Source organism: Microtus oregoni, unplaced genomic scaffold (assembly GCF_018167655.1).
Source record: "Microtus oregoni isolate MIOR12 unplaced genomic scaffold, Mior012 000020F_ref0000438, whole genome shotgun sequence".
In the NCBI taxonomy this organism is placed as follows: Eukaryota; Metazoa; Chordata; class Mammalia; order Rodentia; family Cricetidae; genus Microtus; species Microtus oregoni.
Window position 1 is genome coordinate 36227788 of NW_024543079.1, and position 15310 is coordinate 36243097.

Sequence of the window (15310 nt, forward strand, 5' to 3'; positions counted from 1 at the left end):
CTCTCCAGTCTCTCCCCATCCTTCTCTCTCCTCCTTCCCATTTTTCCTTTATCTCCTTTAGGGGTCTAGGATGTAGCCAGGGTCTGTAGATACCAGGCAGACACTCTAGCACTGAACTGCTCTCCCAGTCCTCCCGTCCCGGCATCTTTCTTTGATGAACTGCTCTCCCAAGGCAATTACGTGATCTCTGTTTAGAGAAATTTAGAAATTTCTGTGATTTCTCCTAAGAGATGAGATTGCAACCGCATCCTGGCAGCTCACCTCTACGGTGGCTCGTCTGCGGGCTGATGGAGACAACAGAGACAAAGATAATTGGACAATTAACTGGAGAACTTGTAGCTTTAGGTCAGGCTTGATCCAGGGGCCAAGTGATCTATTTAAGGACCCAGGCTCACGGTGTGTCTCTTCTGTTCTCAGTCTTGTGTAGTGACCCAGGTTTATTGTACCCATCCACTAGGGAATGCAGGAATTGGATTGTGTGTGTGTGTGTTTTGAAACAGACTTTCCTGGAGCCTAGACTGACTTGGAACTTGGTATGAGAGGTTGGTGGCTTTGAACTCCTGATCCTCCTGCCACGGGGCTTATAGTGGCACATCTGGCTTTAGTTGAAGTCAAGGTTTTCTGCCCCCACACTCACATCAAAGAAAGAAGTGTGAGAGGCTGGTGGCAGGGCTCATCGGTGAAGCCTTTGCTGCATGCAAGGTTGAACCCCTTAAAGACAGAAGGAGTGAACTGACTCCCCAAAGATGTCCTCGTAATTCATGGACACACACACACACACGCACACGCACGCACGCACACACACATGCATGCACGTAGACACACACGCATGCACGTGCACACACGTGCGTGCGCATGTGCTAATAATAAAATTAGAAAAAGGAAGAGCGAATTAATTTTGGAAACCATAACCACAAACTTTCATATTCATTTCTATTTAAATTTCCTCTTATTTTAGCTATTCTATTTAAAAGTTCCACGACTTGTTTGCGCTCTTCTCTTTCGCAGCTGCTTTGTTGTTTATGAATATAATAACATTAAAACTTCCCTTTATCATGGACTCCGTTTGTGGTTTGCATTATCTGTCTGAGTCACACTCCTCACCTTTGTTTACATGTTCTTTCAGCAGTCAGTGGAGCTGGCGGTTCAGAGCTGGGCGCAGGAAGTGGCTGCCTGTGTCCACTTTCCATCCCCGCCCGGCTGCTGCACAAACGGGGACGATAGCACAAGCCCGTTCAGAAGCTCGTCGTCCTCCACACACCTTGCTTGAAATGCTGCCAGGACCGCACTAGGCTCTATGCCCGCAGAAGCTCTTTGCTATTCAACCCCGCCCCCTCCAGTGTGTGTGTGTGTGTGTGTGTGTGTGTGTGTGTGTGTGAGTGTGTGTGTGTGTGAGTGTGTGTGTGTGAGGTTCTGGGGGTCAAATTCAGGGACTTGTGCATTCTAAGTCCTGAATGCACACCCCTAGCCTTTGATATTCTCTCTCTCTCTCTCTCTCTCTCTCTCTCTCTCTCTCTCTCTCTCTCATAGAACAGGCTGGTCTCAAAATCTCAATTTTCCTACCTCAGCCTCCCAAGTGCGGGTATTTTAGGCAGGAACTATCATGCTTACTTGTTTATTTTGAGATACGGTCTCATGTAGCTGATCCTGAACTCCTAATCCTCCTGCCTCCACCCTGAGTGTTGGCTGGGGTTACAGGCACGCACGTCTACACTCAGTTTATCTTTCGTTCACTTCAGAATCCTTCTCTCTCTGCTCTTTCTCCTTCACTGTCTACTATTGATCTGGTGACCAGCACATCTTTCTGCAAAACGTCCAGGGCCAACTGCCCAAGGTGCCTGTCCTGCTCCAGGGTAGCTTTCTTTAGAGGCCTGTTTGGTTCTGGTTTTCTCTACTCCCAATTGTATGTCATTGTGTTGGCTTGAATGACATGGACCCTACAAGTCTGGTATTTGAATACTTGGTCCCCAGTTAAGGGTTGTTTGGAGAGGATTAGGACATTTGGTCTTGCTGGAGGAGGTGTGCTACTGGGGGCTGGATTTGAGGCTCCAAAAGACTCATGCGGTTTTGAGTTAGTTTTATCTGTCTTCTGCTTTGGACCCAGATGTGAGAGAGAGAGCTCAGCCGCCACTCCAGAGCTCAGCCTTCAAAAAAAATCTAAGAACCCCACACCTCTTATGTACCTTCCCTTCCCCCAAGAATCTGAAGGTTGAGGAAGCAGAGGGCTCTGGCACCCTCTGGAGGAGGTTGGAGGCTCTGCACAAACACTGGCAAATTGGTGCCCTCACAGGGAGAAGCCCAGAATCTGGGTAGGGGAAATGAACCTGCTCAGTAATGAATCTCCAAGATTTCCCAGGGCATATTCTCTATTAGAACAATTGCATAAGACCTCGTGACTAACTTCTAGTTAGTTTGACATAAAAAAGCATGAAGCATGCAGTTTACAGAAATTTCACAAAGCTGGGCTTGGCTTGCACTGACCCTTCTTCTGTGGGTAGAAGCATTCCATTGAAGACAGCTGCCTGAAAACGAAGGGGTCCTGCTTCACAATGATCAAGTTTCCAGATGGACGTGGTAGCACACAGCCATAATCCCAGCACTTAGAAGCTGCAGCAAAAAGATCACAAGTTCAAGGCCAAACAGGACTACATAATAATAAGACCCTATTTCAACCCCTTCACACACAGAAATAAATTGTATACCAATTCTAGCTTGAGAGAAGGGAGACATATCCTGATTTATTTAGACAAATCCTATTGCTATTTGGAGGTTAGGTTTCTGTAACCAACTTTTCCCTTTTCTTGAAAATAGATTTACTTCCCTCTTTCCATCCAGGTTCCTCCCTACATCCCCTCTCATCCAGATCCACTCCCTTTCTGTCTCTCATTAGAAAAGAATGGGTTTCTAAGAGATAACAACAAGATATAACAAAATAAAATAAGATTAAAAAAAAATCACACTGAGCCTGGACCAGGCAACCCAACAGAAGGAAAAGAAGCCAAGAGAAGGTACAAGAATCAGAGACCCACTTGTTCATATGCTCAGGAGTTCCATAAAAAATACTAGACTAAAAGCCATAAAACACATACAGAGGACCCGGTGCAGATGCGAGGAGGCCTTCTGCTTGCTGCTTCAGTCCCTGAGTCCATATGATTCTAGCACAGCTGATTCAGAAAGCCTTGTCTTCCTGGTGTCCTCCATCCCCTCTGTCCATCCTCTCTGGCTCTTACTCTCTTTCCATCTCCTCTTCTTTGGGGTTCGCTGAGCTCTGAGGGGAGGGATTTGATGGAGACCTCCCATTTAGAGCTGAGCATTCCAAGGTCTCTCTCTCTTTGCATAATGTCTGGCTGTCAGTCTCTGTATCTGCTGCAGGAGGAAGTTTCTCTGATGATGGCTGAGCAAGACACTGATTTATGAATACAGCAGCAGAATGTCATTAGGAATATATATATATATATACACACACACACACACACACAAGATGAGTAGTATTTGGTTTTACTCTAGGTCTCTGGGATATCTAGTCTCTGGGGTTCTAGTCACCCCAGCACTGTTGGGTATGGGTTCCATCTTGAAGAGTGGGGCTTAAGTCAAATCAGACATTGGTTGGTTACTCCCACAGCTTTGTGCCACCATTGCCCTAGCATGTTTTGCAGGCAGGAAAGAGTGTAGATTAAAGGTTTTGTGGCTGGGATGGTGTACACGTTTCTCTTTTGGTAGCCTGCAGAGTACCTTCCTGAAGCAAAGACACTAGAATGTAGGGGTGACGGTTCTACATAGACACCAGCTCTATCTTCCATGTTCAATGAGCTGTGTGGGTATTGTCTTCAGCAGTGGGGCCTTGCTGTCAGTTTATAGAGAGCCACCTATTGTCTTGGCAATCTGGGTTGTTTGGGAACTTCCATTTGACCCTTTGGCCAATAACTCAATTGAATGTAACCCAGTTCCAGTCCTGGAAGCTTTGTTTGATGACAAGAGGTGAGTTGGGATTCTGTCTCCCCCATTATTTGGAGACTTCATTAGGATCACCCTCATATATTTTAGGGAGTCTCCATTGCACTGTTTCCATACCACCTCAGATGTGCCTCAATCCTGCTATCTCCCCCCATTCTCTGCCCTTCCCCTTCTGATCCTTCTGCTCCAGTCCTCCTCCCTCCCATCTTTTTTTTTAATCCAAAAGAAAATTCTCTGGGAAAATTCCAAAATATCTCCATAGCTTGATTCTTCTGTCTGAAATGAGACTAACTGGCCCCACCTCCCAGGGTGGGTCAGTTCTTTTGCAGGAGACTTACTTACAGAGGTCTCCATAGACCCAAGGATGCAGGGATTCACTTACAGAGGTCTCCATAGACCAAGGATGCAGAAGACTTACTTACAGAGGTCTCCATAGACCAAGGATGCAGAAGACCTACTTACAGAGGTCTCCATAGACCAAGGATGCAGAAGACTTACTTACAGAGGTCTCCATAGACCTAAAGGTGCAGGAAACTTAAAGAGGTCTCCATAGACCCAATGATGAAAAAGATGAGTTGGCTGACTGGGCCGGGTAAGACAATCCTGACCTCTCTTACACTAAGAACAAGCATGTGGTGTTTCTGAGGCCAAAGCCTCCAGGCCTTAGCCTGCTAAGGGAGCTGAATAACAAAGCACCAAATCCTCATTGCCAATCACCAATAAACTCACAGAACTTCAAGGAAACTTGGGTGTGGCACCTATAGTGACCACATAGGGTATCAGGGCAACTCGGGTCTGGCTAGTGCAGGCTCACAGCTAGACTTTGCTCCAGACCACTGGTCCGTCTACCCATGTGTCTCTTCTAATTGGGACAACATGCTGCCTGTCGCCTGTTCTTTGCAGGCTATGCTGCTAAGGACACTGGCAAGGACACACATGGGAAGGCCACCAGAGAAGAACATGTTAAGACCTTGTTTATGTCAGGCTCATTCACATCTATTGGACAAAAACGTCACAAAGCCAAGACCTAAGTTAAAAGCTGGAAAATGTACTTCTCCTGTCACAGGGTGGAAGAACATGGTCTGAAAAGTATTGGAGAGCTGACTCCTAGGGACTCTCCCAAGGCTAGGAGGCCGAAAGAGACAGGTTTGGTCCTGCTGGAGAATAAGAATACCAGCATCTCCCATTTGCTTGGGAGAAAGCTTCATTGTGGCTCTAGGTCCCACCCACTGTCCTTGGCCCGGTGGGGGCTGTCTCCTGCTTAGGCCTTTCCTGGCCTGAGATTGTGCAAGGCCTTCAGCTGCCCTCTGAGCACACTCTCAGATGGATGCGGAGAGGGGTGAGGGTTCAGGAAAGAGGAAACAGTCCTCAGGACAGGATCCTCCTCTCCTGGGAAGCAGAAGCAGAGGGCCAGCTGCACCGAGAGCTCTTTGGCCTTCCTTCCTGTTCTCTTCTCTGGCAGGCAGTTCATGGTCCATTTCCTCCATCCATCTGTGGGCCTGCAGAGGAGGCCGATCAGGGATCAGGGAGCGGGGAGCTAAGTGGGACTGGGACTTTCTGGGGTGGGGTATGCAGGTGGGCGTGACTCCCGGACTTTCCAAACACATGTAAACCCTAAGCATGAACTCTAAGCTATGCCCCCATGCTAGGTCCTCTCCAGCCCCGCCCCCTCACCCCAGCTCCCACCATAACTCTACTCCCACAGCGGCATTTCCCATCCCAGGCTCTCCTCACTCGAATGGCCACTCTAACCACTAAGAGTCTTTCTCTCATAACCCTAGCGCATCATCCCAACCCACTCCCCTCTTTCCTGCCCAGGCCCCATCTTATCCTTGCCTGCATCCATTTCCATCCTAAATTCCAGTCCAGACCCCAGCCTAGCACCCGACTGAACTGTGCCCACCTCAACCCTAACTTTCTCCAAAGCACCCTGCTCATCTTTATTCACCCTGATGTTTCGCCTGTTGTGGGGTCTTCAGTCAGAGCTGGGCAAAACAAGGTTGTGGAATGAACTGTAGACTTTCTAGTACTTCAGTCAAAGTCAATGGGTAGCTGCTGGCTGGTGGCACAGGTTTGTAATCCCAGTCACTTGGTGGACTGGAGCAGGAGGATCATTGATGGAAGGCCAGCCTTGTTACAGAGCAAATTCAAGGACAGAACATGAAAACTTATTGAAAGGAGGGTTGGTGGCTAGGGATGTAATACACTGGTAGAGTCCTTGCCTGACATACGGGAAGCTCAGGGTTCAGGGCCCTGACCACACAAAGCAGATATAGGGAGGACATCTGTAACCCCAACATTTGGAAGGGAGAGGCAGGAAAACTGCTTGGATTCTGTGACTTACACAATTGGGGGTGCCCTTTGTTTGGGGCTCTCCTCTGTTTTGAAAAGAATCTACTCCTAGAATTGCCCATGGCACTCTTACTTCTTCTTATGGGTGTCCTTCAGCTGGCTGCATCTGGATCTTTTTTCTCCAGCTGATAGGGAAGTTGAGGGAAGGCTCTGGGGTACAGGAAACAGAAACTGAATCTTACTGTGGGGAAAGCTACCCATAGTGACCCTGCCCCTGTCCCTTTTGTGCCTGCTGGACTGGGCTTCTGAGATCAGAGATCGGGGAGTCAGGGCCTCAGCCTGTCTTTCCTAGATGTGCTGGGACAATTGGTCTCACATGCAGCCAACACAGGGCCTCCCTAATGGCTCTGACATGGCACATGCAGATTGCAGGGTGGGCATCTAAGCCCTTTCTTCCATATGCCCTTCTTGGGCACTCAAGGCTGAACATCAGGAACCTCCATCTGAGGACAATACTGTCCAAAAGTCGTGTTCACCGGAGGCTTTCTCTCAGGTCCACAGGCTTTCTGTGTATTCTTCCATTTCCCAGGGCTAGAATTTATCCCCAGGGAGTGTTGGGTGCATAACTAGGTTGACCACCCCAATCCAGCCCATGGCACCTCCTCATCTACACCAGGCTTTCATGCGGATACAGAACTCTTCCTTTCTGGGACTGTCCCCACTCTTTCTTTTTTTTAAAAGACTGTCTCCTGGGCATTTGGGGTGAAACAGGCTGAGTCAGTATGCTGGACCCCAGTGGGATTGGTCCCTGTGGTACTGGGCCTGGGCCAAATGAGGCAACACTGCTATATCTCACATGCTCCATTATGGTATTTGGATGTCTAAATCCCACCATTCTTCCTCAACAGTCATCATTGCCATTTCTAGGACCTCAATCATAGGAGACAGGGATCTGGGGACAGCAAAGACATGGCTTGCTAACGTTCTGGCTGCAGGGTAACTGGCCCTGATACCACATATGTGGATCTAGGACCTAGGGCTATTACTACCCCAAATGTACTTTTCTTTTTTTAAGTTGATTTTTATTGAGCTCTGCTCCCCTCCCTGCCTCTCCCCTCCTCACTTCAACCCTCCCCCATGGTCCCCATGCTCCCAATTTACTCAGGAGATCTTGTCTTTTTCTACTTCCCATGTAGATTGGATCTATGTATGTTTCTCTTAGGGTCCCCATTGTTGTCTAAGTTCTCTGGGATTGTGGTTTGTAGGCTGGCTTTCTTTGCTTTATGTTTAAAAACCACCTGAGTGAGTACATGTGATAATTGTCTTTCTGTGTCAAAATAATGTTTTCTAGCTCCATCCATTTTTCTGCAAAATTCAAGCTGTCGTTATTTTTTTCTGCTGTGTAGTACTCCATTGTGTAAATGTACCACATTTTCTTTATCCATTCTTAGGTCGAGGGGCAGATAGGTTGTGACAAACAAAGCTTCTATGAACATAGCTGAGCACATGTCCTTGTGACATGACTGAGCATCCTTTGGATATATACCCAAAAGTGGTATTACTGGGTCTTGAGGAAAGTTCTTTCCTAATTTTCTGAGAAATCGCCACACTGATATCCAAAGGGGTTGTACCAGCTTGTATTCCCACCAGCAAAGCAGAAGTGTTCCCTTTTCTCCACAACCTCTCCAGCATAAGTTGTCATTAGTGTTTTTGATTTTGGCCATTCTTACAGGTGTAAGATGGAATCTCAGAGTTGTTTTGATTTGAATTTATCTGATGACTAAGGATTTTAAACATTTCCTTAAGTGTCTTTCAGCCATTTTAGATTCCTCTGTTGAGAGTTCTCTGTTTAGGCCTGTACTCCATTTTTTTTATTGGATTATGTGTCCTTTTGGTGACCAATTTCTTGAGTTCTTTGTATATTTTGGAGATCAGTCCTCTGTCTGATGTGGGGTTGGTAAAGATCTTTTCCCACTCTGTAGGCTGTCGTTTTGTCTTGTTGACCGTGTTCTTTGCTTTACAGAAGCTTTTCAGTTTCAGGAGGTCCCATCTATTAATTGTTTCTCTCAGTGTCTGTGCCGCTGGGGTTCTATTTAGGAAGTGGTTTCCTGTGCCAATGCGTTCAAGTATATTTCCCATTTTGTCTTCTATAAGGTTCATTGTGGCTGGCTTTATGTTGAGGTCTTTGATACATTTGGACTTGAGTTTTGTGCATGGTGATAGACGTGGGTCTATTTTCATTTTTCTACATGTTGATATCCAGTTATGCCAACACAACTTGTTAAATATGCTTTCTTTTTTCCATTTGATATTTTTTGCTTCTTCATCAAAAATCAGGTGTTCAAAGATGTGTGGATTGATATCCGGGTCTTCTGTTCGGTTCCAATGGTCCTTCCGTCTGTTCTTAGGCCAATACCAGGCTGTTTTCAGTACTGTAGCTCTTTAGTAGAGTTTGAAGTCAGGGATTGTGATGCCTTCAGAAGTTCTTTTATTGTACAAGATTGTTTTGGCTATCCTGAGTTTTTTGCTTTTCCATATGAAGTTGAGTACCGTTCCTTCGAGGTCTGTGAAGAATTTTTCTGGGATTTTGATGAGCATTGTGTTGAATCTGTAGATTGCTTTTGGTAAGATTGCCATTTTTACTGTGTTAATTCTGCCTACCCAAGAGCATGGGATATTTTTCCACTTTCTGATGCCTTCTTCAATTTCTTTCTTCAAAGATTTAAAGTTCTTGTCATACAAGTCTTCCACTTGTTTGGTTAGAGTTATTCCAAAATATTTTATGGTATTTGTGGCTATTGTGTAGGGTGTTTTTTCTCTGATTTCTTCCCCAGCCTTTTTATCATCTGTGTACAGGAGGACCACTGATTTTTTTTTTGAGTTAATCTTGTATCCTGCTACATTATTGGAAGTGTTTATGAGTTGTAGAAGTTCCTTGATAGAATTTTTGGGATCACTTATGTAAACTATCGTATCATCAGCAAACAGTGAGAATTTGACTTCTTCTTTTCCAATTTGTATCCTCTTGATCTCCTTTTGGTGTCTTATTGTTCTAGCTAGGACCTCAAGAACTATATAACCTTGTCTTGTTCCTTATTTCAGTGGAATCACTGGGAGTTTCTCTCCATTTAGTTTGATGTTGGCTGTTGGCTTGATGTATATTGTCTTAATTATGTTTAGGTATGTTCCCTAAATATATCCCTGCTCTCTCCAAAACCTTTATCACGAAGGGATGTTGTATTTTGTCAAAAGCATTTTTGGCATCTAATGAGATGATCATGTGGTTTTTATTTTTCAGCTTGTTTATGTGATGGATTACGTTGACAGATTTTTATATGTTGAACCATCCCTGCATCTCTGGGATGAAGCCCACTTGATCATAGTGGATGATGGTTCTGATGTGTTCTTGGATTCGATTTGCCAGTATTTTATTTAGTATTTTTGCACCAATGTCCATGAGTGAGATTGGTCTGTTATTCTCTTTCTTAGTAATGTCTTTCTGTGGTTTGGGTATCAGGGTAATTGTAGCTTCATAAAAAGAGTTTGGCAATGTTCCTTCTGTTTCTATTGTGTGGAATAATTTGAGGAGTATTGGTATTAGTTCTTCTTTGAAAGTCTTGTAGAATTCTGAGCTGAAACCTGGGCTTTTTTTGGTTGGGAGACTTTTGATGACTGTTTGTATTTCTTCAGTAGTTATAGGTCTGTTTAATTTGCTTATCTGGTTTTAATTTAATTTTGGTAGATGATATTTATCCAGAAAGTTGTCCATTTCCTTTAAGTTTTCCAATTTTGTGAAGTACAGGTTTTTGAAATATGACCTGATGATTCTCTGTATTTCCTCCATGTCTGTTGTTCTGTCCCCCTTTTCATTTCTGATTTTGTTAATTTGGATATTCTCTCTCTACCTTTTGGTTAGCTTGGATAAAGGTTTGTCTATTTTTTTGATTTTCTCGAAGAACCAACTCTTTGTCTCATAGATTCTTTGTATTTTTCCTTTGTTTCTATTTAGTTAATTTCAGCTCTCACTTTGATTATTTCCTACCATCTAGTTCTCTTAGGTGAGTTTGCTTCTTTTTGTTGTAAAGTTTTCAAATGTTCTGTTAATTAACTAGTGTGGGATTTTTCCATCTTTTTTTATGTAGGCGTTTAGTGCTATGAACATTCCTCTTAATACTGCTTTCATTGTGTCCCATAAATTTGGATATGTTGTGTGGTCATTTTCATTGAATTTTAGGAAGTCTTTAATTTCTCCTTTTATTTCTTTCTTGACGCATTGATGATTCAGGTGAGCATTGTTTAATTTCCATGTATTTGTGGGTTTTCTGGAATTAGTATTGCTGTTGACTTCTGGTTTTAAACCACAGTGATCTGATAAGGTATATTGGGTTATTCCAATTTTTTTGCATTTGTTGAATTTTGTTTTGTTACTGAGTATGTGGTCAATTTTTGAGAAGGTTCTATGAGGTTCTGAGAAAAAGGTATATTTTTTTCTGTTTGGATGGAATATTCTATAGATGTCTGTTAAGTCCATTTGAATCATAACATCTGTTAGTTCTCTTATTTGTCTGTTCATTTTTTGTTTGATTGACCTGTCCAGTGGTGAGAGGGGAGTGTTGAAGTCTCCCACTATTAGAGTGTGGGCTTTAATGTATGATTTAAGCTTTAGAAGTGTTTCTTTGACATATGAGGGTGCGCTTGTATTTGGGGCATAGATGTTCAGTATTGAAATTTCCTCTTGATGGATTTTTCCTGTGACTAATATGAAATGACCTTCTTTGTCTCTTTTGATTGATTTTAGCTTGAAGTCTATTTTGTTAGATATTAGGATAGCTACACTCGCTTGTTTCTTAGGTCCATTTGATTGATATATTTTTTTCCCAACCCTTTACTCTGAGACGATATCTGTCTTTGAAGTTGAGATGTGTTTCTTGTAGGCAGAAGAAGGATGGATTTTGTTTTTGTACCCAATCTGTTAGCCTGTGCCTTTTTATAGGTGAATTGATTCCATTTACATTAAGGGATATTAATTACCAGTGATTGCTATCTCCTATTAATTTAGTTTTCATTGTTGGTGATGTTAATTTGTGTGTTTTTCCCTTCTTTGGGATTTGCTGTTATGAGACCATTAAATATCTGTGTTTTTGTTGGTATAGCCACTTCCTTGGGTTAGAGTTTTCCTTCTAGTATTTTGTGTAGGGCTGGGTTTGTGGTTAGATATTGGTTAAATCTAGATTTGTTATGGAATGTCTTGTTTTGTCCTTCTATGGTGATTGAAAGTTTTATTGGTCATAGTAGTTTGGGCTGGCATCCATGATCTCTTAATGTCTGCATAATACTTGACCACGACCTTCTGGCTTTCATTGTCTCCAATGAGGAGTCAGGTGTAATTCTGATAGGTCTATCTTTATATTTTACCTGGCTTTTTTCCTTTGCACCTCTTTATATTCTTTCTTTACTCTGGATGCTTAGTGTTTTGATTATTATGTGGGGAGAGGACTTTTTATTTGGATCCAGTCTATTTGGTGTTATGTAAGCTTCTTGTATCTTCATAGGCATATCTTTCTTTAGGTAGGGAAAGTTTTCTTCTGTGATTTTGTTAAATATATTTTCTGTGCCTTTGAGTTGAACTTCTCCTTCTTCTATACCTATTATTCTTAGGTATGGCCTTTTCATGGTATCCCATATTTCCTGGATATTTTGGGTTAAGCTTTTGTTAGATTTAATGTTTTCTTTAACTGATGAGTCTATTTCCTCTATTGTATCTTCAGCGCTTGAGATTCTCTCTTCCATCGCTTGTATTCTGCTGTTCATGCTTTTGTTTGTGGTTCCTGATCATTTTCTCATGATTTCTGTTTCTATAATTCCCTCATCTTGTGTTTTCTTTATTGTCTCTATTTCAGTTTTCAAGTCCTGAATAGTTTCTTTCATATGTTTCATTTCTTTTTCTTGGTTTTCTTTAAGTGATTTGCTGATGTCTTCCAATTTTTTGTTTGTCTTTTCCTCCATTTCTTTAAGGGAATTTCTCATTTCCTCTTTAAGAGTTTCAAATATTCTCTAGAAGTTATTTTTTAGGACGAGGGTGCCTTTTCTTAAAGTGACAGCCTGAGTCAGTTTCCAGAAGCCAAGTATGTCACTCAGATGGTACTGGCAGCCCGGGGCCCCTAGGGAGCAGAGTTCTTTCTGAACTACTTGTGCCCGTTGCCACTGTCCCTGCAAAGACATCTCTTCTGCTTTCTCCATCAGACTAAGTGCTGCCTGGGCATCTTGGGAGCACCTCAGATCACCATCCAGGCTTGGACCCTTGCTCAGCCCTCTCCAGGTAGCCAGTGCAGTCATGGTGGATGGGCTGGGGACTGGGAGATGTCATGAGTTTCCTGTCCTCACTTCCAGCCTCCCCAGGCCTGCTTGTCACCCTACTGAGTCAGCAGGCAGCTGGGAGGATTGCAACACATGTGTGTGATAGAATATACATAAAATTCACTCCTCTGTCTTTAGGCATACATTTACATTGTTACATAGCCATCACCCACCTCTATTTCCAGAGCTTTCTCATCCTCCACCACAGTTTCTGTACCCATTAGATAATAATTCCATGTTCTCTCCTCTCCCAGCCCCTGGCAACTTCATCCCATCTTCTGTCTCTAGAACATTCACTAACTTGAGCAATGCAGTATTTGTCTGTTATGTTATAGAGCAAGTGTGCCAGCACTGTATCTGTCTGATTAATGTCCACTCCTCTGTTGATAGGTGCAGGGCTCTGTCCTCTGGTGACAGAATGCCACTGCTATGGATGTGATTTAGAAGTGTCTGTTTGGAGCCTTTTTGCCTCCATCCCTATAGGTTATAAACCAGGAGAGGGATTACTGCCCTATTTCCTAGCCCTGCACTGGCTTCTTGAGGAATCCTCCGCCTCCTGCATGGCTCCATTTTATATCCCACTAATGATGCACAGGGCTCACATTTCACAGGGCTTGCATCTCACGGGGCTCCCATTTCTGCACACCCTCCTCAACAGTTTTTAGCCCTGTTTTTTTCATTAGTAGCCATCACAAAGTTGGGAGCTCAGTGATTGTTCCATGTGTATGCAGTATAGTCACGTGTTTGTCGACACATGTCCAGGAGCAGGACATGGGGACACTGTGTAGTCTCCCCCTTTCGCTTCCCAATTTATTCCCCTGAGACAGGATCCCTTGCAGCTAAACTGGCTGGCCAGAAAATGCCGTCAGGCCTCTGTCTCTCCTCCAGCCAGTGCTGGGACTGGATGCATGCCCACACCTGGTTCAGGTGCTGTAGTTCCCACCATCTGAGCCATCTCCCAGCCCTCACTCTGGTTTTGACCTATGTTTTACTAATGGCTTAACAGAGTTGTTTGTTTGTTTTTCATTTGTTTATTGGCCACCAGCATGTCTTCAGTGAAATGTTTCTATCCAAGTCCTTTGCCCATTTTCCTAATTGATTGTTTTATTTTGGAGGAGACTATGCCATTGTCAGAATTCTCTACATGTTCTGGATATTAATCCTTTATAAGTGAGTCTCAAATATTTTTCTCGCATTCCCTGGTGGTCTTTTCTTCATTTCTTTGCACAGCATTTTTTTGGTGCTCACAAAAATCAAGTCCATCTGTCTCAGTTAGGGTTTCTATTGCTGCATAAAAACACCGTGACCAAACAGCAAGTTGGGAAGAAAGGGATTTATTTGGCTTACACTTCCATGTTGCTGTTCATCACCAAAGGAAGTTAGGATCAAAACTCAAACAGGGCGGGAACCTGGAGGCAGGAGCTGATGCAGAGGCCATGAAGGGGTGCTGCTTACTGGCTTGTTCCCCTTGGCTTGCCCAGGACCACCAGCTCAGTATGGACCACCCACCATAGCTTGGGCCCTCCCCCATTGATCACTAATTGAGAAAATGCGTTACGTCTTGATCTCATGGAGGCATTTCCTCAGCTGAGGCTCCTTCCTCTCTGATGACTAGCTTGTGTCAAGTTGTCCAGTACAGCGTCTTACCTATTTTCCCCATTTTCTTTTCTGAGACAGGGTCTTGCCCATGCTGGCCTCAAACTCGCCATCCTACAAAGTGTACCACTGTGCCTAGCTTCTAATTCAGGAAAGCACTGCCTGAGCCACAGACATTGTCACCTAGGTCTTCTTCTAGGCCTGTGGAGTTCCTCCCCACTGTGGCACTCTTTGGCACAGGACTTCTTGTGCACGGTATACAATAGGTACTTCACTCATATTTGTGGGTGTGAACACCCTCAAGGGTGCAGGACCCTTGTGCCACCTAACACATGAAAGATTCCTTGCCACCTCTCTAGCCAGACTCTGAGCTCCAAGGACCACACATTCCTGTCTCAGTCACTGAGCCCTTGGGTCTGGGGCTCTACACTGCTGTGGACACACGTCCTCAGGTCTAGGTCTGAAGGAATGGGTGAAGCCAAGAAGAAGGAAAACATAGAGGCTTCTCTGCTGTGGCCTCAGGACTCACTCCAGAGGGAAAGTTGGAGGTTTGCGCAGCATCCTGAAGGCTGCGTAAGATTTCGGCAGGCAAAGATCATTTATGATGGGGTTGAGTTGGGCAGCTAGGGTGCCAGTGAGACGTGCAGGGAAAGGGGACGGCATGTGTGGTAAGGAATGGAGGTCTTTCAACTCTCATGTGTGATGAGGAGCCACAGAGGTCTTTGAGAGGAATGGCTTTGCTTTGCTTTCTTTCTTTTTCATTTATTTATTTATTTATTTATTTATATTTTGGCTTTTTGAGACAGGGTTTCTCTGTAGTTTTGGAGCCTGTCCTGGAACTAGCTCTTGTAGAACAGGCTGGCTTCGAACTCACAGAAATTCACCTGCCTCTGCCTCCCGAGTGCTGGGATTAAAGGCGTGCGCCACCACCACCCGGCTTGACAGGAATGACTTTTTCAAAGCCAGTTATCAGGAGGCCAAAGGAGCATTCTGTGAGTCTGAGAGCATCCTGAGCAATGGGGTTGAGAACTTTGTCTACAAACAAGCAAGCAGCCTCAGTATTTTGGGAAGTTCAGTAAGAGACATTCTGACCTGTAGCTGGTAAGACTGG